This window comes from Ambystoma mexicanum, chromosome 6p (assembly GCF_040938575.1).
Source record: "Ambystoma mexicanum isolate Mex_15411 chromosome 6p, UKY_AmexF1_1, whole genome shotgun sequence".
Lineage (NCBI taxonomy): Eukaryota > Metazoa > Chordata > Amphibia > Caudata > Ambystomatidae > Ambystoma > Ambystoma mexicanum.
In genome coordinates this window covers 1,132,399,549-1,132,424,561 of record NC_090935.1, presented here as the reverse complement: position 1 = coordinate 1,132,424,561, position 25,013 = coordinate 1,132,399,549, and positions in this window count along the sequence as shown.

Below are 25,013 nucleotides of genomic sequence, written 5' to 3'. Positions count from 1 at the left end.
GCGATATGGCCGGGTACATTGATTTCAGGGGTGCGCGGGAAGTTCCACACGCGATATGGCCGGGTACGTGGATTTCAGGGGTGCGCGGGAAGTTCCACACGCGATATGGCCGGGTACGTGGATTGCAGGGGTGCGCGGGAAGTTCCACACGCGATTAGTCAGGGTACGTGGATTTCAGGGGTGCGCGGGAAGTACCACATGCGATATGGCAGGGTACGTGGATTGCAGGGGTGCGCGGGAAGTTCCACACGCGATATGGCTGGGTACGTGGATTCCAGGGGTGCGCGGGAAGTACCACACGCGATATGGCCGGGTACGTGGATTTCAGGGGTGCGCGGGAAGTTCCACACGCGATATGGCCGGGTACGTGGATTTCAGGGGTGCGCGGGAAGTTCCACACGCGATATGGCCGGGTACGTGGATTTCAGGGGTGCGCGGGAAGTACCACACGCGATATGGCCGGGTACGTGGATTTCAGGGGTGCGCGGGAAGTTCCACACGCGATATGGCCGGGTACGTGGATTTCAGGGGTGCGCGGGAAGTTCCACACGCGATATGGCCGGGTACGTGGATTTCAGGGGTGCGCGGGAAGTTCCACACGCGATATGGCCGGGTACGTGGATTGCAGGGGTGCGCGGGAAGTTCCACACGCGATTAGTCAGGGTACGTGGATTTCAGGGGTGCGCGGGAAGTTCCACACGCGATATGGCCGTGTACGTGGATTTCAGGGGTGCGCAGGAAGTTCCACACGCGATATGGCTGTGTGCTCCCAGGCATTACCTGTACACCCTCCACGGCCCCTGCAGGCAGCACACACCACAGGGAACTACCCTGCACACCTGCTCATGTCTCCCACCACCCCCACCCCCCATCCACCAGGGACACCCTCCACCAGGCCCCCACCCATGTCTCCCACCACCCCCACCCCCCATCCACCAGGGACACCCTCCACCAGGCCCCCACCCATGTCTCCCACCACCCCCAGCACTGTGGGGAACCTGCCAGCAGGCCCCCACCCATGTCCAACCCATGTCTCCCACCACCCCCACCCCCAGCACTGTGGGGAACCTGCCAGCAGGCCCCCACCCATGTCCAACCCATGTCTCCCACCACCCCCACCCCCAGCACTGTGGGGAACCTGCCAGCAGGCCCCCACCCATGTCCAACCCATGTCTCCCACCACCCCCACCCCCAGCACTGTGGGGAACCTGCCAGCAGGCCCCCACCCATGTTCAACCCATGTCTCCCACCACCCCCACCCCCCATCCACCAGGGACACCCTCTACCAGGCCCCCACCCATGTCTCCCACCACCCCCAGCACTGTGGGGAACCTGCCAGCAGGCCCCCACCCATGTCCAACCCATGTCTCCCACCACCCCCACCCCCCATCCACCAGGGACACCCTCCACCAGGCCCCCACCCATGTCTCCCACCACCCCCAGCACTGTGGGGAACCTGCCAGCAGGCCCCCACCCATGTCCCCCTGGCCCCAGGTCCTGACGATACACAATCATGGCAGTAATGGCCAGCATACCCAGCACAAACACCCAGGCAAGGATTGCATGCACCCACATAGTGAATGCAATCACATGACACAACCCCAAAGGCAAGTATGCAAAAGAACACATGTCTGTCACACACACATACACAATGGGTGCAAGTGAATGTCAAAACCCATATCATGACATGTAAGAAACCAAAGAGAAAATAACACAAGTGTAAGATAATATAAAAATGTATTAAAAACACAAATCAAGTAAACCAATAAAACATACAACTATGTGGCAAAGTAAATAAAAGGTCCATGTCCGATAACAAAAATGATAAACCAAAAAACAAAGGATTAAAAAATCAATATAATTTGTCCAAAGCAAAACCATGTAGTAGGAAATCAAAGAAAAACCATTACGTCTTGGTGTAAACAATAAAAAAATCAAAAAATGTATCTCCCAAAATAAAACAATATATACAGGAATGTTCCAGGGTCCATGAGCCCAACAGCACAAATGAAACCTAATACTAACTAATAAAATAAATATGTACAAAAAAGTGGCCATTGTCCGAGCGGTCCAAAATAATAAAAATAAATAAAGGAAACCTAGCACTAACTAACTAAAAAACTATATACAAAGGCAGCGGGCTAGTCCTGCGGCTCACTTGGTGATGCTGGCCAGGGCATCCTCGAACTCCATGTCAATGTCCTGGAGGCGGGACTCTGTCCTGGCCCCGAGGTCTCGCAGGGACAACCCCATGTGCTCACCAAAATCCCTGCGAGCCTCCTCGAGGCACTCAGCCCGCCTCAATGCCCGATGCATGGAGATCTCCGCCCTGGACATGGCGAGCCGCTCCTCTTCCGCCCGCTGCCGCTCCGCACCTATCCGCTGGCCAAACTCCTCCCACACGGAACACACCGCCATGCCAGGGTTGCCCTGCCCTCCGGCCGATGCCTGCCCCTCTGATCTTGATGGCCCTGAGCCATGATGCCTCCCACGTCGAGCCCGCTGCTGCCTCCGACGCCACTGCCTCTGCCAGCACGACGGCATCCAGGCTGATGGTAACCACCGACGCCGTCGTGCACGTGCCCTGCCCGATGATGCCGGCACATCTTCCATCTGCTGGGGTCCACTTGCTGTGTCGTCCACCCCTGCTGGACCTCCGACTCCCAACTGTGGCAGGGATGGGATCCCCACCGAGCTGGCTGCATTGGTCGGGGCAGGTCCACAGGGGGCCATGGTGGCATCTGGGCCGGAAGACGGCAAGGAGAACGACCGTTGGATAGCCTGCACAGAGGAGGAGAGGGCCGTCAGATTGGCCAACACATGCAGGAACCCCCCGAACATGGCCGATCCCAATTGGGCCACGTCGGCACGGTGCACTTCGTGATGACGTGCGTGCTCCTCCCGGGAAGCACGCACGTCATCACGAATCACAGCCGTGCGCATCGCGACCCCAATCAGGACCTGCTCCACGCGGCCTGGGTTCCCACGGCCGCAGGTGGAGGGGAGTCAGTTGACATGGACATCCCCACTACCTGCGGACGGGCCTGGGACGGGGCATCCCTGCTGGTGCATGGTGGTGCACTCACAGGGTCAGGGACAGCGACATGCACAGGCACCTCCACGGTGACCTGTGCTGCCTCCTGCCCCTGGCCCTGGACTGCACCACTTGCACCAGCAGGGATGCTCCCACCAGGCCCCATGTGTGCACCAGTGTCGGCCTCCTCCTCCTCTGTGCAAACCACCAACCTGGATGGCTCCTCACCGTCTCCCGCCGTAGCAGGCCCCTGTGGGGGCTCACCCACCCCTTCCGCTGCAGCCGTGGGGGCATCCCCGCCGCCTTGCTCCACAGCGCCGTCTCCGCCCTCTTCTTCACTAGCCGCTGCGTAGAGGGAGACAAAGGACACAAGCACCAGGCTACTGTAAAATGGTCCCCTAGACAGGAAGCAATAGCAGATGAGCACCCCTGTCAAAGTACACTTCCATCATGTCCCTCCACAACACATGGGTCAGTCCAGGCAAAACACACACAGTAACAGGCATGGTGCATGCCATGCACATTTCCATGCATGTCCAATTGACTCTTGAAACATTCAATGATATGTGACTCACATGCATCATGGCTCATGCATATCACATGCACACACTTCACCTCAGTCACATCCATCTGGCCCCAAACACAACAAACACAGGCGAAACAAGGGTTAGTTGGGTGCGTCACAGAATCTGTGCATTGTCACACACATGTGTCATGCATCCATGGCATGCACAAGTCACAGACACGCAGGTCAGGCACACAGACATGGCTACCATATATGTACCTGGCATCAGCACCCATCCTTCACCCCCATCCATGTCCAGGTACAGAGACTGGCATGCTCTCATGTCCTAAATCTGCATAGGTCTCCCCATGCCACATTTCAACACATGCAACAACCATGTGGGTCACACATCACTGGTCGCACATGCATTACCATGATGTCCCTGCACACATACATGCATACATGGCCCATGGCACACATACAGGCAAGTATCATAGAACCAGCACACCGCAACATGCCCTGTCTCACACAGTAATGCTTGCACACTTACCGCTCAACTCCAGACGGGCCTCCCTCTCAAGGACCTGGGCGTGGAGCGCTGGGCGTACGCGTTCCAGGACCCTCTTCTGGATGGAACTCATGCGGCCCCGGCCCCCCTCCACGAGGCGCCGGGGCTTCACAAGGGTCCTGGACCTCAAGTCCTCCCAGCGCTTCTTGATCTTCTGGACGTTGCGGGTTGCCACCCCCTCCGCGTTGATGGCAACCACACAGTCGGCCCAGATCCTCTCCCGTCCTTCCTTGCTGGCGCGGGACGATCCAAAGAGGGCATCATACTGCCCCAGGACATGCTCCACCAGGACACCAACTTCGGTGGCAGTGAAGCTGGTGCCCCTCTGCCCCTCTGGCCTGGGGTTGCCACTGGTGCCAGATGTCGAAGTGCCCGACATGGCAACCCCAGAGGCAGGTGTGGGTGGGCAACTGGGTCCTGGGGCTGGGCTGTGGAGCGATGTAATCCCAGTTGGGAGTCTTCAGTTCCAGCAGGGGTGGACACAGCAACTGGACCCCTGCAGATGGCTGATGTGCAGGCACCAAATGGCAGGGCACGGTGGCAGCAGGCAGGCAGGCAGGCAGGCAGCAGCAGATAGCACGTGGGAGGCTGCTCAGGGCACTGGGGGGCAGTAACTCGGCCTTCTGGGCAGGAGCGTGGTGTTCCGTGTGTTTTCGGGTGGCCAGCTTGATACGGAGTGATTTGGCACGTGAAATTCCTGCACGTCAGCGTGAAATCCGAGGAAAGGCCCTTAGCGCGTAAGTGCATCAGCACGCATACGCGATTCTATTGGACCAGAGTCCCTCACCGCGTAAGCGCGTCTGACGTGATCCGCACGGGCGTTCCCCACTCAGCACGTGATGACGGAGCACACGTGGAAATACTGCACGTCAGAGTGTCATCGCGTGTAATTGGCCAAAAGTGCGCGTACACGCGATTGGCCCATGTACGTGTATTACATCGCGTGTAATTGGCCAAAAGTGCGCGTACACGCGATTGGCCAATGTACGTGTATTACATCGCGTGTAATTGGCCAAAAGTGCGCGTACACGCGATTGGCCTATGTACGTGTATTACAGGGGTGCGCGGGCACTTACACACGCAAGTACGTCAGCGCACCTGTATGCCTGCTGCGTGGGAATTTCCACACGCTATTGGAGTGGGAACTAGATTCCAGGGGTGCGAGGGTCACACGCTCGCCTAGAACACGCGCAAGGCATTAATTTGCGCACTTATCAATAAACAAGCCAGATGCCAGGATGAACATACCGTTCCTAGCAGCAGTGGCAGTGGGCTACCAAAGGAGGAGGAGGAGGAGAGTCAGGGCCAGAATATTCACACCCAGAACCAGCCTATTCGGGATGCCTGATGACCAGGTGTATGGGAGGTACAGGTTTCCAGCACACATCATACTGGACCTGGTCAGTGAGTGGGAGGATGACCTCACATCACCCACCCTGTGCTCCCAAGCACTCAGCCCCCTGCAGAAGGTCCTGAATGTACTGCACTTCTTGGCCACTGGATCCTTTCAGCGGACAAGTGCCATAGTGGGTGGTGTGTCACAGGCCACGCAGTCACGCTGCCTACACCAGGTCTTGAACATCATCACTGCACGGCCATCAGTCCGCAGGCACATATATCTCCCCAGGACTCATGCAGAAAGGCGGACGTGCATCCAGGAATTCTATGGTGTGGCTCAATTCCCCAAAGTGCTTGGTGCAATTGACTGCACACATGTGGCTCTACGTCCACCCAGGGCAACAGAGCACATCTATAGAAACCGCAAGCACTGGCATTCCATCAACGTGCAAGTTGTATGCAATGCCAAGGGAATAATCACATCAGTATATGCCAACTATCCCGGGTCCACCCACGACAGCTTCATCTACAGAATGTCTACACTATGCCGGGACCTGGAGGCTGGCCAGCATGGAGATACATGGCTGCTTGGTGAGCATGAATGCCACTGCACATGCATGCATGTCAGATACTGGGTCATGACACAACACCACTAATGATACCCATCACCACCTCCGCAGGGGACAGTGCCTACCCTATCAGCCCCCACATGATGACCCCAATCCGGAACCCCACCACGCCACCCGAGGTAAGGTACAACACAGCCCACATTGCAACACGGGGCATAGTGGAGCGCACATTCGGAGTGCTGAAGTCACGCTTTCGCTCCCTTGACCGTTCTGGCGGGCAGCTGTTATATGCTCCCCGAATAGTGTGCAGGATCATAGTGGCAGCATGTGTCCTGCACAACGTTGCAACACGCCGGGGCCTGCCCGTGGACATGGTGGTGCCCCCACATCCACAACCACATGCACGCCCGCTGCGCATGGGAGGGGAAAGGGCACGGGGGGTGGCAGCCCGTACGCAACTGGTGGCCAACTTCTTCACCTAGGAATCACAGTGCTGGCTAGTGCACACTGCTCTGGCACATACCATCTGACAATCAATGATGACACTACCTGACAATGTCACAAAATTACTCGACAATAAACTGTCAGATACACATCAGCCTGAGATTGTTAACATGGAAGTGTCACTATGTGTGCACCCCTACCTACACATACACCAGCAATGCATCACAACGAGAAGACACAACTCCATCAATCAAATATGCATTGCCACAGGCGATTCACTACATGACAACATTGCCATGTCACCCATTCCCTTCACAGTCCCGCCACTGAGGACACCATGTCATGGTATGTGAGAGCAAACAAACTGGCCATCACAACATGACACCGGTGTCACAAATAGCAGTGCCCCAAATGGAACATAGCCGCACTTGAACAGCTAACCGCGCTGGAGCCACTACTACACACCTGTGTAAGAGTAATTTCAATCAAATTACACACCAACCCACCTTGAAGCCCACCCAAACAAGACACAATGCATGTAATCAATGGTAGTCTCATTACCTGATTCTGCTGGTATGTCCTCACCGTCCAGATGTACAGTGATGGCGCCACGCAAAAGTGTCAGTGCACATCTACCGACATGTAGTCTGACTCCAGAGAGTATGCCCGTGTGAAGAACTGTGTGAAATACCTGCAAAACATGAGCAACATATGTAAGTAGAGGCACATATCAAACCATCATGCATAGTTAGGTGCAACAACAATGTACACTATGAATGTCTACACAGTATTGACTATGGACTGGCCAACAGCTCATGGGAGTCCAATGTCACCGTGTAATTTGCTGTCACTTGGGCACACCCTTTGCAAGCCCATGTAAACGGAAGCAGGAGGGGTGTGGATGTCTGCTACCCAAGCATCTAAACCAAACTCAGGACAAGCCTGCATGTGCCCAGCCACAATACAGTGTATGCCCAGGTACCCACACAAGGCAACACTCTTGGAAAAGGAAAAAGAAAATTGAGAAAAAATGGCCATGAAAGGGCCGGCGGGGGGGGGGGGGGCACCTATGAGGTCCGAGGACAGGATGCACGCCACAATCCACCTGTGTGGATCATGGGAAACTAAAACACCCCATAGGCTCGTGGCCCACACGGCTACTCTGTTGTGGGAGATGAGTCGCTATCGCTCTGGCCAGACCCTGCAGCTGACTCAGGAGGTGGGGGAGCTGCCTCAGAAGATGGTGTGACAATGGGAGGCAGCCCACGCAAAGCACGAGTTTGCTCCTCCATGGCTGCAAGCAGGCGGGTCTGGTAGTTCTGGTTCTGGGTTATAATCATGCGGAGGTCCCCATGCAGTAACTCCCGGGATGACCTGACCTCCGCACGAGTTGCCTGCATCTCGGCCGAGAGCGTCCGTGTCAGACGCTCCAGCTGCTCCTCTGTCCTTCTATGGGATGAAGCCTCAAGCTCTAACAGGGTCGACCTGAGGTGACGGAATTCTTCCCTCAGGCCTTCCCTGTGGCGCTGGGACTCCATGGAAAGTGATTCCCGCAGAGTCGCCAGTGCCGCCCGCCTGTCCTTGTTGGACGCCAACATATCCTCCCTGTGTGCCTGGCTGATGGACTCTGTAGCCTGCTCCAGTCGCTCCATCAGCCTTTCTGGGGGGACAATGGAAGTGGCCACCCTATCCATGGCCTGTGCAATCATCTCGGATGATGCTGCCTGTTGGTTGGCCATACCGTAGATGGATTGCTCCCAAGCGGTATTGCCAGGTGGCATACGGCCACCACGTTGACGGGCACCACACCTGCCTGGGGCAAGGCGGACTGCGCCTTGCTGTGCCGGCAAGGCCTCAGGCTGCAGGACTGCATTCCCTCTCTGATCTGCAGCCCCAGGAACAGGATCAGAGATTGTGTGGTGTGGCCCTGCATCCGTAACCACCGGAGGCTGAGCTGCCGACACTGACATCCCCATTGAGGGCAATGGCCCGGCTGCAGGTGGGTCGGACAGAGGAGATTCTCTCCCAAGAACACTCACCTGCGACTGCACATAGGTGTCATCCTCCGAGTCTACACCTGAATACTGCTCGGGGGAGGAACCCCCAGAGACACCCCTCGACAGCACGACCTGCAGCACTTGTGGGTTTTCACCCACAAACACACCACGTCCCTCACTTGTGGAAGGTCGGCCCGGGTTGCCCTCCTGGGACGGCTCAACCACCACATCCCAAGCATCAACAAGTGCTTCGTCCCCTGCAAAGACATGAAAGAGAAAAATGGAAACAGGCATTAGCACCATGGCATGCAACAAGGGCTGATGAACAACAGAGGCAGTAGTTCTACGACACATGTCCCACATGACTGGGAGACCTCCTATGCATTCACCATCACTGGGTCTGTAGGGGAGGCTCAGGGCATACAATGTACAGATTGGAGAGCAACGCCTGCTCACCATGCTGCCTAGCACTGCCATCACACATTGGCCGGTGATTGCCATGTCAAAGGCACATGCCATCACACACATGGCATGTGACATAGCCACCAAGTGAAGAGGGAGAGGAGGGCAACTTTTTTGGATTTCTACCACTCTGGTCCTGACATTGCATCATCACATCAATAAGTTGACATGTTGTACATGGATCTGCTAGTCCAAATTGGCCACGATGCACAGTGCCTTGTCTACATCAACAAAATGCAGTAAACAATGAGATTCCACCTCCCCATCACCTGTAAAGGAATCATATAGCATTCGTGAAGCACCGGTCCAGAAATGTATGAAGGTACAGCGGAGCACTGAGGGGTGGTGGGGCAGTAGGGGATGCCAGTCAACAATCCTACTGGTGCTGGTGTCATTCATGTCACGCAAGTGCAGGGGTGGGTGGCACAATGATGTGCAAGGGGAAGTGGCGGCTGGAAGTGCTGTACAAGGTAAGTAGGACTTAACGTCAAGGGCAGATGGTGTTAGGCGCAGACAAGTGCTGGGGGGGGGTGGCCTATAGGGGTACAGAGACAATCATGCAGTGCTGTGGGCTCGGAGGGGACAGGGGAGGTACACACTGCATCTGGCTCGGCAAGGTCCTTGCAGATTTCTATCTGTCCTGCAGAGTTGTCACATGCCGCAGATATGTGCCCTTGGATTGGGGATCTCATCTTGGTGAGAAGGGTGAGGCGCTATTGCCTTTGGAGCATGTGGCAGGCCAGTTTGCCAGAGGATGAGCATGATGCAGGACATTCCCTCTCTGCCACCCGGCACCTGTGGTCTGGGTTCACATGATCCGAGTCATGCCAGGACTCTGCATTGGCATGGGGCTTCAGACAGGTGGTCATGACCGTGGCAAAGACATCCAGTGTACCTGACATAGAGTGGAGCATGGAGTGGGCCCTGTCAGGATGGGAGTGAGCCTAAGGGGGAGCTGGATGGGGGGGAGATTTTGGCAGCATGAGCCTCGACTGACACACACTTCATGGGTTGGAATACCAAGAAGGTGTGTGACAGTGGTGAGGGTGGCTTTGCCTGTGGTGTGGTGAGGGTGAGCTGGGAGGAGAGGAGAATGTGATCACTCCAGGAGAGAGGAGTGCAGAGATGGACGGAGAGGGGAAAGTCAGATGAGATCAGAGCATCAAGAGTGTGCCCTGCAGAATGAGTAGGGACAGACGGGAGTCTAGAGGGTGAGAGGGAGTTGCTGAGGTCACAGAAAGGTCACGTGGGGGGGTCAGCAAGCATGCAGGTGGATGCGTACAGCAACAAGGAAGAGGATTTCTGTGTCTGGGGACATGAGTGAGGAGGAGAGGTGAGGACACTCAGAAAGGAAGTAGTACATTTGACCAGTTTTCCCAGACACAGTACGCACAGTTTGTGAATGTCAAGGTGTGGTAGAGAGAGACGTCACACAAGCCATTCCAGAGTGGAGTAGGTCTAAGTAGGAGTGACAGTGGCAGGAATACCCTCAGGGAAGCCAAGGGCACACCCCCCCTGCACAGTAGTGGCGGGCAAAGGAGAGGGTCTCCTGAACATCAGGTAGGAGTGTGTGAAGGATGCAGACAGAGCTGGCCGTCAGACATGTTTCCATGAGACCAAGGATGTCAAGGTGCATAACCTCATGTAAGTGACAGATATCGGAGGAATGCCTGATGCAGCCGCAGTGAAAGGAGTGTAATTGTGGAGGAGGTTGACAGCCTTGGAGGACTTACGGGGAGTGCTAGAGATCAGAGGTGCAGCATGTGTAGGAGTTGGAGTGGGAGGCGGAGAAGGATCATGGGAGGGTGCAGGGAGGCAGTGCAGGATTGATGAGGAGAGAGGAGGGGGGACAGCAGGAGAGGTAAGGAAGTTGATGAGATGTGGCTAGCATTTCTCAAGGAGAATGAGGTTGGCCTAAGGGCCTTGGACTGAGATGCTCCCATTACCATGCACATCAATTGTGGCCTCTGAGGGTTGGAAGGTGGCCAGGAGTACACCCCAACGGGTCCCACCATTGATGGTGGAAGAGGAGCAAGGAGAGAGGACAGGGACCATGTGAAGGGTCTATGGGACAGGCAAAGGCATGTATGAGCAGATGTCAGTGAGAGTTGGCTTTGAGTAGGCTCAGATGCACTTGTCAGCAATAGGGTGGGTCGCATTGGAGGGCAGGGTGCCCTCATTTGACTGTTAGCAAGCAGGTGTCGTGAGTAGGGCACGATGGTCTGAACTGTAGAAGTCAGGGAAGATAGACCATGAAGAGCAGCATGGAGTGTGAGGGAATGGGGCTCGAAACCAGACGGTACCAAAGCACACAGGTAGGAGGTGGATGTCAAGGCAACATCCACAGTATGACAGCATGTTGGTAGGCATTTATATACAGAGGACGCATTAGCATGTGGTATCATTGCATGTCAGGCATGTGAAGATGAAACTTGATTGGCTGGGGGAAAGTATAGGAATGGTATGTAAGACATCAGATGAATAGACAGGGGAGTATGAGCAACAATGTAGTGACAAAATGACAATTCAAGGGCAACTTCCATGGTGTAGGGCCATATGTGCACTGTTGCCAGTTGGGATAGTGCTGTGGGCAGATGGTGTTGCACTGAACATACTGGATGAGGCACATGGGTGCCACTATCTACTCTGCCACACACCCCCTTGACAGGCACCCAACATGAATGCTTCACACACACACACACCATGCACATGGATAATACACACATGCATGTGCACTCACCGGATGATGCCTCGTAATCAGGGAGATCTCCCACACCTTGGAGTTGTCCCTCGGTGACGTAGGATCCAGCTACGGACTTGTGTGGTGTGAGTTCTATTTCCTGTGCTGGGGACCCACCTCCAGTCACCAAGGTTGCGGCATGACTTGAGGCCAGCTTATCCTTTGCCCTGCGCTTAAGGTCATTCCAGCGCTTCTGGCAATCACTAGCTGTGCGCCTCACTACTCCAAGGGCACTTATTCTGTCAGCAATGGTCTGCCAGTGTGCCTGGCGTCTGGCATGTGTGGTCTTGGACCCTGCAACGATGACCATTTCCCTATCATGATCTGACACATACTGAACAAGTGCATTCAGTTCGGCGTCTGTGAAGCTTGGCTTCCTTGATGGGCCGGACTGTGCAGCCGTGCCTGGGGTATCAGCCTGTGCCGGACGTGCACTCTTCCTCTTGCGCTTGGAAGGGGGTGGGGATCCAGAGTGTCCTACGCCGCTGTGGACACTAGGGGCAGGAGCCGTGGTGGACTCAGTACTGGGTGTGTGGGATTGCACACTCAGCATGGGAGTAGGTGCAGGCATTGGGGGTAGTGGGATGGGGTCAGGCCTGATCTGAGGTGCATGAACTAGGACCGACACAGTCTTGGCAGGGTGTATGAGAGGTGGGGTGGATGGAGCCACACCCTGGCTACGGGGGCCAGCAGATGACCTATCTGGCATAGATGTTATTGTGCGTATGGGAGTCGGTGTGCACAATTGTCCTGGGCAATTGGGTGTCAAAGGGGTTGGGTACCAGATGGTATTCGTACCCTAGTGCAGTGGCAAGGCTATATGACACCCCTGGGGAAAGATGACGGGTCACGCAACGCACAGGCACCCCAGAAAAGTTAAGGAACGTGCACAATACCCCTCCTAGACCACGTGTGCTGATGGAAAACCCTGCACTACGCTGTGGCATCCAGTAACACAATGAACGTATGCGTGTCACGCGCAGCCTAGAATGACCTCTGAAGGGGTAGGCTACACACTGGGCAAGCACAGAAGTTAGATACGTGCGTGACTCACCGTCTGCCAGGTAAAAGAGCGTGAAAAATGAGCGCGTTTGGTTGGCAACACCCCCGCCAAATGAAGATGTGTACGCTGTCTGAGGAGACAGGACAACAGTAGAAGGGGACACTGTTTGAGGGAACAGGCCCAGGTAAACCAGTACAAGAGGAAAAAGAGAAAAAGCTGTCAGAGGTAACGCCGTGAAGTAAATCGCGTGTGAAACGACAAGAAGTACAGAATTCACCCACTCGCTCTCCACGAAAAGCACGTACAAGGAAATGGTGTTCAACACTACCTTATATACAGGCCCACACGTACAGCGTCACTTACGGCGTGTACGTGCTTGGCCCATGTTCACCAATCACACGCTTTGTCACTTCTGCGTGTGGATCCTTTTTCACCAATCACACGCTTTGACACTCCTGCGTGTAGCTCACTTTTCACCAATCACACGCTTTGTCACTCCTGCGTGTAGATCCATTTTCACCAATCACACGCTTTGTCACTCATGCGTGTAGATCCATTTTCACCAATCACACGCTTTGACACTGCACGTGCAGGTAACTATAGACGCACATATGCTGGTGACGGGTTTTCGCGCGATTCGCTGAGTGTGGGGTTTTCACGTGCAGATTCACTCCCTATCAGGCTGTCCACGCGTTCAAACACGAAAGACCACGCTCCTGGCCAGGAGGCAAAATTACAGTCCCCCAGAGCCCTGAGCACGCTCCCACCTGCCATCTGCTGCTGCCTGACTGCCTGCTGGCCACGTGCCCCACAGTGCTGGTGGGTGGGGGGGTGGGAGACATGGGTGGGGGCCTGGTGGAGGGTGCCCCTGGTGGATGGGGGGTGGGGGTGGTGGGAGACATGGGTGGGGGCCTGGTGGAGGGTGCCCCTGGTGGATGGGGGTGCAGGGGGACATGATCAGGTGTGCAGGGTAGTCCCCTGTTTTGTGGGCTGCCTGCAGGGGCCGTGGAGGGTGTACAGGGTACACCTGTGAGGGCCCACCCAGCCTAATCGCGTGTGTAACTTCCCACGCACCCCTGTAATACACGTACCAAGCCAATTCGCGTGTGAGAATTCCCACGCACCCCTGAAATACACGTACCCTGCTGAAGTTGCGTGTAAAACTTCCCGCGCACCCCTGTAATACACGCGCCCAGCCTATTCGCGTGTGGAATTTCCCGCGCACCCCTGAAATACACGCGCACAGGCTATTCGCGTGTGAGAATTCCCGCGCACCCCTGGAATACACGCGCCCAGGCTATTCGCGTGTGGAAATTCCCGCGCACCCCTGAAATACACGTACCCTGCTGAAGTCGCGTGTAAAACTTCCCGCGCACCCCTGTAATACACGCGCCCAGCCTATTCGCGTGTGGAATTTCCCGCGCACCCCTGAAATACACGCGCACAGGCTATTCGCGTGTGAGAATTCCCGCGCACCCCTGGAATACACGCGCCCAGGCTATTCGCGTGTGGAAATTCCCGCGCACCCCTGAAATACACGCGCCCAGGCTATTCGCGTGTGGAACTTCCCGCGCACCCCTGGAATACAAGTACCCTGCTGTAATCGCGTGTGGGACTTCCCGCGCACCCCTGAAATACACGCGCCCAGGCTATTCGCGTGTGGGACTTCCCACGCACCCCTGAAATACACGCGGCCAGGCTATTCGCGTGTGGAACTTCCCGCGCACCCCTGAAATGGACGTAGCCTGGGATTTGACGTGTGAAACTTCCCGCGCACCCTTGAAAATCGCATGGGCCGCTTGCCGTGATGGTCCAGTGTTAGCGCAGCCCCTTGCGCTGGTTTGTGATTTTTATGAGATTTCACAGCGCAAGGGGCGTTCCTGGGGGCGTAACTGGCGCTGCAGCGAGTCGCTGCGCCACTGTGCGCCACGGCTGCCTGGGGAAGCTAAAATCCATGAATACGCTGTGCGCCGGATTCGGTTTTGGCGCACGCGGCTGGCGCAGACTATCGCAGGCGCACGCTGTGCGCCAGCCGCGTGCGCTACTTGTGCGCTGGATTCTATGAATTACCCTGTATATGTGTTGTCAGGATTGTTTGCTGCATTTCTGTGAAGTACTAACATTTGCAAACACAATGGGTATGTACTGTGTAAGTAAATGTTGTCAACAATTGGTGGTAATTGAAATAGAATATTCATTGCTACATTTGCATAGCAACTTACACCAACAATATTTGAGAATTGAAATGGTCCAGGTAGTTCTGTATCTAACTGCTTTTTTTGGAGTTTGTCTTCCTTCTTTAAAGAAGTACCTGGTTTACTTTCTCTAATTGATCTTTTTTGTTTGTGGTACTTGATGAAGTATTAGTTTCTTTTACTTTCTTTGGAGTATTTGCAGTGACGTCCTGTTGCATTTCTGTGTGATTTAGTTTTCTTTTACAACGTTTTAGTTTTTGTGGAACAGAATATGTGTTTAGATGGGGAGTGTATAGTGAGCGAAGTCTATTATATTCTAAAATGCAAGGAATATCAGCGTTTACTTTACTTGCATCAAAGTTGATTAGAAATAGACCGTCAAGTGTACGTAAGCGTGATAGTGCTACGTAGCTCATGCCTTCTTTAAAGACTGTGTTAACAATATCTATCATTGCTTTGTCTAGGGTAAGACCTTGTGATTTATGAATCATGACTGCGTATGCAAGAATTAGAGAAAATTGTTCTCTGCGTACATACATATCTTTGAAGAGAAGGAATCTAGCTGTTGAGCGTCCTATCCGTTTTACTTCTGAAAGTTTGTCAAAGAGTATATTGACAAACTGAATTTTGTTGTCACGTGGGTATGTTTGAAAGCCAACAACTGTACCCAGTGCTCCATTAACTAGTCCTTGGTCCACGTCAAGGTTACGTTTAAGCATTACTCTGCAATTTAAGTATAATTTTAACATCTTTTCTAAGCCTGCTGTGTTTGAGATTGATTTTTCTAAATTATTTAGTCTTGTTGTGCCTTGGTCACACATGGGTAGTGTCATACCATGTACATCTAGTTTGTCTGTGGCGCTAATTTCCATTATTGGTTGCATTTCTTTACTTAACATTATTTCATTGAATTTGAGACAGCTTGCAAGAGTTTATTATATTAAGGCCATACAATTGACATTTTTGTGGGCTAATTGTTCCATAACATCTGTAGCACATGCATTATCGCCATAAAGTGCATTAATGTGCCGTGTTTTCAATGTTGCTTCTGCTTCTTTAGAAAGTATACTAACTCTCAAACTTTTTAAAATGTTGGCATAAGTTAGATCTGCAGATTGGCGCATGTTTTCTGTTAATTCTCTGTATTGGAAATGTTGCCAAAGGTTGACATTTCCAATGCTGCCAACGGTTTTACGGCAGAGTTTGTGCCCTAATGTTTTAAAAATAGGTTCAGCTTCTGCAGAAAGTTTGTAATAGTCTAATTTGTTCTGGTGTTCTACTGGTAATAGTAGTAATCAGTGTAAGGTAACACCACCTATGTTGTAGGCAGCTAAACCTGTGGGGGCAGTGGCAACAGCTGACAGTTTGTTGTTTGTCAATTGTTGAAGGAACTTACTAATGATTTTGATCAGGAATGTTTTGCCAGAACCAGCTTCACCATCGACGTACATTAGTATAGGTTTATAATTATGGCAGGAACATTATTTATTTTCATGTTTTACACCATGTGCAATTTGTTTTGTTACTTCTTGAAAAATGCTACTTTGCTCATTGTTTAGTTTTGATTGTAGTATAGTTAAGTCTTCCTTATCTCCATACTGACACATGGTGTTTTCTACTTCTATCATAGGTAATTCTGCCTCATTTGTTATTAGTGGTTCTCCCAGTGGTTCTTGGCTTCCTGTTACAGAAGGTTGACTACTGTCAGGAGTATCCTTATCTAGTTGGGCTTGGACTTCTTCTTCATGTTGCTGTTCATTGTGCAACATTGTTTTGTACTGTGTAAAGTTTACATCAGTTATAGTGCTTTCATTTGCTTTGAAAGCATCCTCATATGAGTCATAGTTATCTAGTAATTGTTCTTCTTTTCTCCATGGTTTGAAGAGTTGTAGCAGGGACATGTAATATACTTCTTTATGTTGAGGAGTCTTCAATGACAATTTGATATGATTAATTAAATTTGGTTTAGTGAGTTTAACTAAGCTGCCTTCACAGTCTGTCACTCTATATTTACCTTTTTTTTCATCAGGTTTCATATTATTTTTGTATGTGTAGTTTTGGGCTATTTGGTATAGACACATATTTTCCAAAGTATTACTTCTGTTTGGGTAGTATGTGTCCAATAAATTGTTTTTTAAAATGTCTTGGCTGTTCGGATCATGTTTGGCTATTGTTTATATATCTTCATATGATTTTAGAACTCTTTTTCTAGATTTAGCCGGACCAAGACTTAGCCATACTATATTTTCAGATTTACCATACAATGAAGTACCAGTTAGCTGTATAATTTCTGAGATACTGTTTTATCTGATGACAGGTCATTCCAGAGGTCTTGGAGCTCTGTCTTTTCTGCATTAGCTAAGTATGCTGTGACATATAGTGCAACTGCAGTAGAATTGTCTGCAATGTACTGCACATCTATGTTTGCATTCCATAAGTGGGCAATGATTGCATTATAATCATTGATATATTTTTCTTCTTCTTTTCTTTTTATGTAATATGTATTTTTAGGTGACTTACCTTTAACACTATGTCTAACTGAAGACATGAGGTTGTTTACTTGACCTGTATTTGTAACTGGTCTAGGGAAACCAAATCGGCATTTGGTGTAGTATTTGCCTTTGTTTTTGTATTTGCGACAACAATATTTTCCACATTTGTGTCTTTGAAATTGTAAAATTTGTGCACGAAGATCACTATTTGTGGCTTCTGATGGAATTTCACAAGTGACATACTTTTCAATAAACTGTAAAACAGTGGCATCACTGTCTTGACCAAATTTAGTAGCATCTTTAATCCATAAAAGCATGTGGATATGTGGTGCTCCTCTGGCTTGGTATTCTTTTCTCCAAAAGAAGTGTTGCACTTCTCCAAGGGGAGGAACAGTTTTATTACAAATAAAATGTAGCATAGCAATGAAGCGATGGTGAAAATATCTTGAAACATTAACAGGATCCAAAGAACAAAGTTCTCCAGGTGTTAGAATATCTATGTTTGTTTTGTTTTTATTTGATATGCGTAGGAAATCATGTAAATCTTCCCATGCATATTCTGCACAACTTAATGTAACAAACCAAGTGGGTGGGCCAAGGTTTCTGATCATACAACGTACATCTCCATGACGTCGAAACCAGTACTCTTTAGTACCACGCATATTTGCTAATAGATTTGTAATATTTGATTGTAAAACCTCATCCTTTTGTTGCACTTTCTCTAATAATTGTGTAGCTGTCATATTTTGAAAGTGTGATCCTGATTTTAATATGTGTGCAACTCCGTAGCATAAAGTTGCTAGTTACTTTCAAAGAGTAGGTGGAATATGTATTCCACATTTTGTCTAAATCTGGGATCTTCAGAATACATCCGTAATGAGCGGTATTCTGAAGCTGATATTTGAATAGGTCTATCATCATACCTTCCTCCTTTGCCAGTAGGAAAGAGTAGAGGAAAAGCACGTGCTTCTATACTTTTTTCCCATATACTGATTGGCGATCCTTTTGTTTGACGCATTTGGTAAGTTTCCAGTACATCTTGTACGGTGTCATTACAGTGCAAAGGATGAATTGTATAATGGTCTACAGTATTTGATATTGTAGCAGGATCTAGTAGCTCATATTGACCAGCTTCTTGTGTTTCTTGAATCATTTCAGTTGTATCTTTCAAGTTTTCTTCAATATTAATTTCTTTGTAATATTCATTATTCTCTTTAAGATATTGGAAGGCTTGTCTAACTTTATATAAATCTACCAGCTGTTGCCATATTTTTTTGTCTTTTGTAGGTACTCCATTTACTAATATAATTAAAGATTGCTGCATTGGACGTTGCACTCCTAGAGTATGCACATTTTCTTTTAGATTTAATGGTAAATAAACTACTTTTCCACGAATGCCTTTTACCAATTCAGAGGGAGGTAATTTTGCTGTTTTTGGTTGAAGGCGTATTATTGCTTGAAATGGGTGTACTGTTTGAATTATGATGCTCTCATATAAATTAAGTTGTTGTAGAGGTTTTGGTACTGGGTATAATTCCAAATTATTTGTGATAGAACGTGAAGGAGTTTGGTTGTTGTCAAGTTTTGTAGTGCAATAACTGCAAAGTATTAAGGGCTCAGTTATTTCATATTTGTTTTCTGCTACAAGGTAGAGAGCTAATTCAAACCATTTAGAATCTTCATTGTCTTCTATTTTGTATGATAGGTCCACAGTTTTTGTGTTACTTTTATAAAAAATTCTACGGCAACATACACATACATGGTTTGGTACTTCAGCTGATGTACTTTTAAATTTTAGTATTTCTTTTTTGTATGTGTTTAGCAAAAGGTTGCCATGTGTAGAATTGTTGCTTACTTGGTTTAAAGCTATTTCATTCTGTAAATGGCTTTCACTTCCAAAATATTTTTTCTGGATATAGTGAATTTCTTCAAGTAGGTCTTTTGCTGTACCATGTAGAAGGATGTTATTTAACTTTGCTAGTTCTAAAGCAGGACTTTTAGCATAGTACAGTTTATAGACTAGATTTCTTATAGTTTAATGATGTGTTGATATCCTTTTGATATCATGGAAAGTGGTTTTACAAGTAGGTCCTGTAATGCAGGCCATTGAATGTCTTTGTAGTCCTGTGTACTTGCGCACTGGACAGGTATCTATATTTTGCAGTAATTTAATTTCGATTTTGTCTTTGCTTTTTACATATTTATTGAGGAATTGGCGTAAAGATTTGAAACATTGTTTGGGAATGTTACACATTGACGTGCATGGCCATTTGTACACTAGACGTTCTGATTCAGTTGAATGGAGGGGTAATTCTAAGTTTTCAGGGCATATTTTTGTAAGAAGTACTTCTTGTTCCATTATGGTATTATTCACTTTTTCATAACCTCGACCACTGCTATGTATGGCAATTGTATTAGTTTGCTTTTGTTTGTACGCTTCTTCATTAAAATATGGTTCTGTGCTTGTAGTGTGATTCCATTCACCTCCGCTGATACTTTTCTTTCTGTTGATATTTCGCTTATTGAGAAGTCTTTTTTGTAATTTAGTTATTAGTTTTGTTAGTGGTTTCATTTTGTTTAACAGTAAAATAAATACATTTCTTTTGAGAAGAATTGCACTGTCCATCAATGCTTCTAAGATTAATTTCCTACGATAGGTTTTAAGCTTTGAACCTGATTTCTCTCCTGTTTTTATAAGATTTTGAAGGACTTTGTGACAGTATATTTTGGCTAAAATACTTTTCTTGGTGTGCTTACTTTGCACTATATTAACATTTGAAGAAGTAGTTTTATCTGTACTGATAGCTGATTTTCTGTTCATTGTTTTTTGGTTTGTTTTACATTTTGATAGAGGAAGCGAAGTTGTTGTACTTGAAACTTCTTGTGTTTCACTAAATGATTGTATTAGCTGTTTTGTTTCAACTTTTTTTACAAATTCTGCTAGAGATGGATGCTTATGTTGGACACCTTTATTTTCATTTGCTCTACTTTTGCGTTGCTTTCTACGGACTTGACTTTTGGTAGGCATTCTTTAGGGTCTGTTGAAAAAAATAAAGAAGATATGGGTTGGGGTGTTCTGGAAACTATGTGTGCTGTGTGCATGAGTGTTTGAGTAAGATGATAAAGATGTATGTAATGGTGTGTGATTGTGCATTGGGAACTAAAACTAGTAGGGATAGGTATTCTTGAATTTATGTGTTACTAAACTGGGGTTCAGATGACAAAAAAAAGTAAGCTAGTGGTGTGGAAAAGTAGAAATAGTAAATCTAATGTATACAATTAAAACAGTTGTTTGTTCTATAATATGAAAATTGTAGTGGTTCAGTTGGGTAATTTGTGTGTCCAAAAATAGAAATTTGTGGGCCATTCTGGCTGTAAATCGCTGTTTAAGACATGGACATTTTTGGACAAAATCTCTATTTTTAGAAACCGAACTAGCTCGTATTAATGTTATAGTATATTTGATTAATAATACAAATATTATGGTGATATTTTACTTGCTTTTTTTTTTTAATTAACAGGTAACCTCTTAGTTTTTCTTTCTTCTTCGAATTCGGCTGCTTCTTTTCAGGAAACTGGTCTTCACTGCAATTGTAAAAGCTTCAAATTAGTAACTTTGTTTGTATATAGCACTGTTTTTAATTTAGATATTGATTTTTTTAATTGAAATCCTCAGTGCCTTTTGTAAAACCATTAAACTAATTTATTTACAAAAGATACATTGCATCAGTTCAGTACATATGATATGTTCTTAATGAACAAATTGTATTGAATGACTAACTGTAGCAAAAAAAAATATCTTTACTATGTCTTGTGAAATGTATAATATATTAGTGAATACCACTATTTCTGTAAGTAAACTGTTCTAGGTAATAGCGCCTCAATGTCATGTCTAATTTAAAGTAATTAAGTAAATAAATAAATAAAAATAAAAAATATGAAATTGTATAAGTATTTTTATAAAGGTTTAAACATAGATTGTGTTTGCATGCAATTTTGTTTGAATATATGTAGTCTATATATTTCATTCAAAAAATGTTAGTTTAACATGATTTGAGTGTGTGTGTATAAAGAAAGTAAAAAGTATAAAGGTTTATAAGTGATGATTTTAGGAAATTGAAAAAAGTACAGTACATTCATTTTACAGATTTTACAAGGTAAAAGTCTGTTTGAAAATGTGTTCATCTACTATACAGAAAATATGCATACCTGAAGTTTGTGTTCATGCATATGGATATGCATGGAGCTGCAAGTAGAAATCTTGAAGACTTGTACAGTATTTCTGGTAGATGCTGCTTGCCAATGATATGACACTTGTACTCAGAGAGATTCAGAGTACATTTGCAGTGCTGATCTATGATGATGCAGTTAGATGTAGAGGTCTTGAATGTGATTGGTGCATGGTCATGTGATTTTTGAGGTACATCCAATGAGGGAATGGCAGAGAGAGTGTAGTGGAAATGGTAGAAGGGCTGTTCATGTTACGATATGTCCGCGGACATGGCGGTAGTTCGTGGACATCGGGAGTTACATCCGGGGATTTTTGGGTTCAGAAGTCATGCAAATGAGAATAAGCACTGAAAGGGATTGGTCAGGAAAGTTTGGTGGGTGTGTTGTGCCAGGAGAGATTTTCTCAGATACTCTTTTTGCTGAGAGAACAAAAGATAGCTATGGCTGTGTGTTTCAGAAAACAGATTGTTTGGATTTTAGGAGATTCGTGGATACATTGGTTGAAGGTGCATGCAGAAAGCTGTGGAGTAGCTGTAGATCTTGGATTCCCACATGTGGAAGTACACTGGCATGGAGTACGTGGAATTAAGTGGTTGGACTTGCTACCTCTCTGTGCTACTTTGGAGACAGAGCAACATCCAGACATAATTGTAATTCATTGTGGAGGGAACAGTTTAGGACATGTGACTGGAATTTTTTTGCAATTTGCTATGAAAGAAGGATTTAGGAAGGTTATAGACATGTTTCCTAATTCTCAAGTGATATTTTCACGGATTGCGCAGAGACAAATGTGGCTTTGTTCTTCTTCATTTGGTCCACAAATGGAAAAAGCAAGGCACAATGTTAATAAGGCTGTTTGTGGCTTTTTAAGAGATTTTGGCATGTCTTCTTTTCACAATGAAAATATTATGTTTTGTAGTACATACATTTTTCGCAGAGATGGGGCCTCATTAGGACCCAGGCAGTAAGGGGTTTACGGCGGCGTAAACAGCGCCGACCCTTACCGCCTGATTCCGAGGTCCCTTAGCGCCATGGAGGTTTTAAAACCTGCTTTTAGCAGGTGTTAAAATCCATGGCGCTAAGGGACCTTGTTGTTAATTATGCCACCGTAATTTACGGTGGCGTAATTAACGCCTTCCCCACTCCCATTATGCCCTATGGGGCAAAAATGGGAATGGGGAAGGGTAAATGGGTTAATGGGGACTTACCGCCCCACTCACCTCGGAATGGGGCGGTAAGTCCGCCAACCACCATGGCGTAAACGTAGTTTACGCCATGGTGGTAAAGGTACGACCCAGGCGGTAACTTACCGCCTGGGTCGTAATGAGGCCCATGGAGTCCATCTTACTTATGCTGGCAATCAGATTTTTCTGAGAAATGTACAAAATGCATTGCAACCTTTTTTGGAATTACAACAACGATTTTGAAGTAGATATTAAGCATTTACAATTTTTGACTTACAAACACCACCCAAAGGCTCTTTTCAGAGCCACCACTTCTTTCCAGAGAAAATTACAATGTTTGTGATGGAGTAGCAACCCAATTTTTTTAATGTTCGCGAACTGTCCACGGACTTCTAAAAAATACAAAGAGCCCTGCTTCATTTATTTTCACTTCTATTTTTTAACTGGGAAAGGCGGCTCTGAAAAGAGCCTTATTTTTTTTTTATTTTTGTAATTTTGTATTTTTTTTGGTTTTTCAGACACGACACACTAGGAGAGGAGGGTAAAGGGGGGGGACACCAACCACAGGGATAAGAAAGGGCGAGCTGAGAGAGGAAGATGTAGAGTGGGTTTTATTTGGGTAGTGAGCAGGTCTTCTCGTGCTCTGCGACGATAGTCTCAAAAGCACTCCGAAGGCGCTCCCCCTTGCAGAGTACTGTGTCACAGTACATACATATAACTGTGACCCTTAACGGTAAGGGTCATCAGCATTCTGTATGGCCTGTGAGGCAGCTTGAGAAAGACGCTGTCCCACAGAGGTGGTCCTTGTGGTGACAGGATCAGAAACAGAGGATGAAGTAGAAGAAATCAACCTGCTACGTTCTTCGCAAGGTACAACCCTGCGAATAGCCCCAGGGTGAAATGACCTCAGGTGTCGCTTCATAGTAGTGATCCCAAAGCTGTACTTACCATGCTTCCCGGGCCTGAGTATCATTTTGCACTCATTGCAGGTAACACGGTTCGCACGAACCTTAGGACCATTCCCATGAATGGTAAATAACCGCCACACCCAAGACTCACGCCTAGTGCGGGTAGTAGGGATTTCCTCTACCTCATTCTCATCATCCTCTTCTTCCTCCTCCGCATCCTCACTCCTGTGCCCCTCTTCAAGCCCTTGGGGAGGTGGTGGTGGTGGAGGGGATGGGGGTGGTGCTGAAGCAGGTTCAGCACCAAGTGGCAGTTCAGCAGCCAAGGATGCCATCTCGATGATGGTGTAGTCTGCAGGTGGCAGCAAAAATCACTGTGTTCTGAAGAATAGCCAGAAACACAATGGGAATAAGCTCTTGGGCGTGGTCTTTTATAGGGGTGCTTGTGCGCGGTCCGCGGACATGCGCACTGTCCGCAGACAGATCGAACACAATAAAAGGATCGGAAAGTTTCAAAAGGTATATAGAAACTCAAGATTGCTATGTGGGACGTGTGCCAAGGTGAGATTTTATTGAAAAATATTATGGATTAACTGAAAATGTACTTTTAAATTGTTCGGGGACACGAACAGTGTCCGCATTTCAGGACACATGATGAGCGTGGGCGCGGTCATATGATCCGTTTGCGAACTAGTCCGCGAAGGAAGCGCCTGTCCGCAGGACACCAAGTGCACGGAGATTGGTTAGCGCATGCGCATTGATGTCCTACGGACACTGTTCGGGTTCTGAAGTAATTAAAAGTGCGTCACACGTGAAACAAACATTTCAGGACACCGCGTGTGTTCTTAGAACAGTTTAAACTTGGTAGCGAACAGTAAGGACAGATATAGTGTTCTTCAGGACACGTGTTATTTAGTTTATGTACGAACATTTCAGGACACCAATTGTGTTCTTAGAACAGTTTCAATTGGGTAGCGAACACTACAAACAGGTATAGTGTTCTTCAGGACACCTCCATTTTCGTTTACGTACGAACATTTCAGGACACCAATAGCGTTCTTAGAACAGTTTGAACTTGCTAGCGAACAGTACCGGACAGGTATAGTGTTCTTTAGGCGCTTTAATTTTTGTCTGTTTACGAACAATTCAGGACACCGCGTGTGTTCTTAGTACAGTTTCATGTTGCTAGCGAACACTACGAACAGTTGTACTGTTGTTCAGGACACATCATTTTCGTTTATTTACAAACATTTCAGGACACCAATTGTGTTCTTAGGACAGTTTTAAGTTGATAGCGAACATTACGGACAGATATAGTGTTCTTTAGAACACTTTAATTTTTGTTTC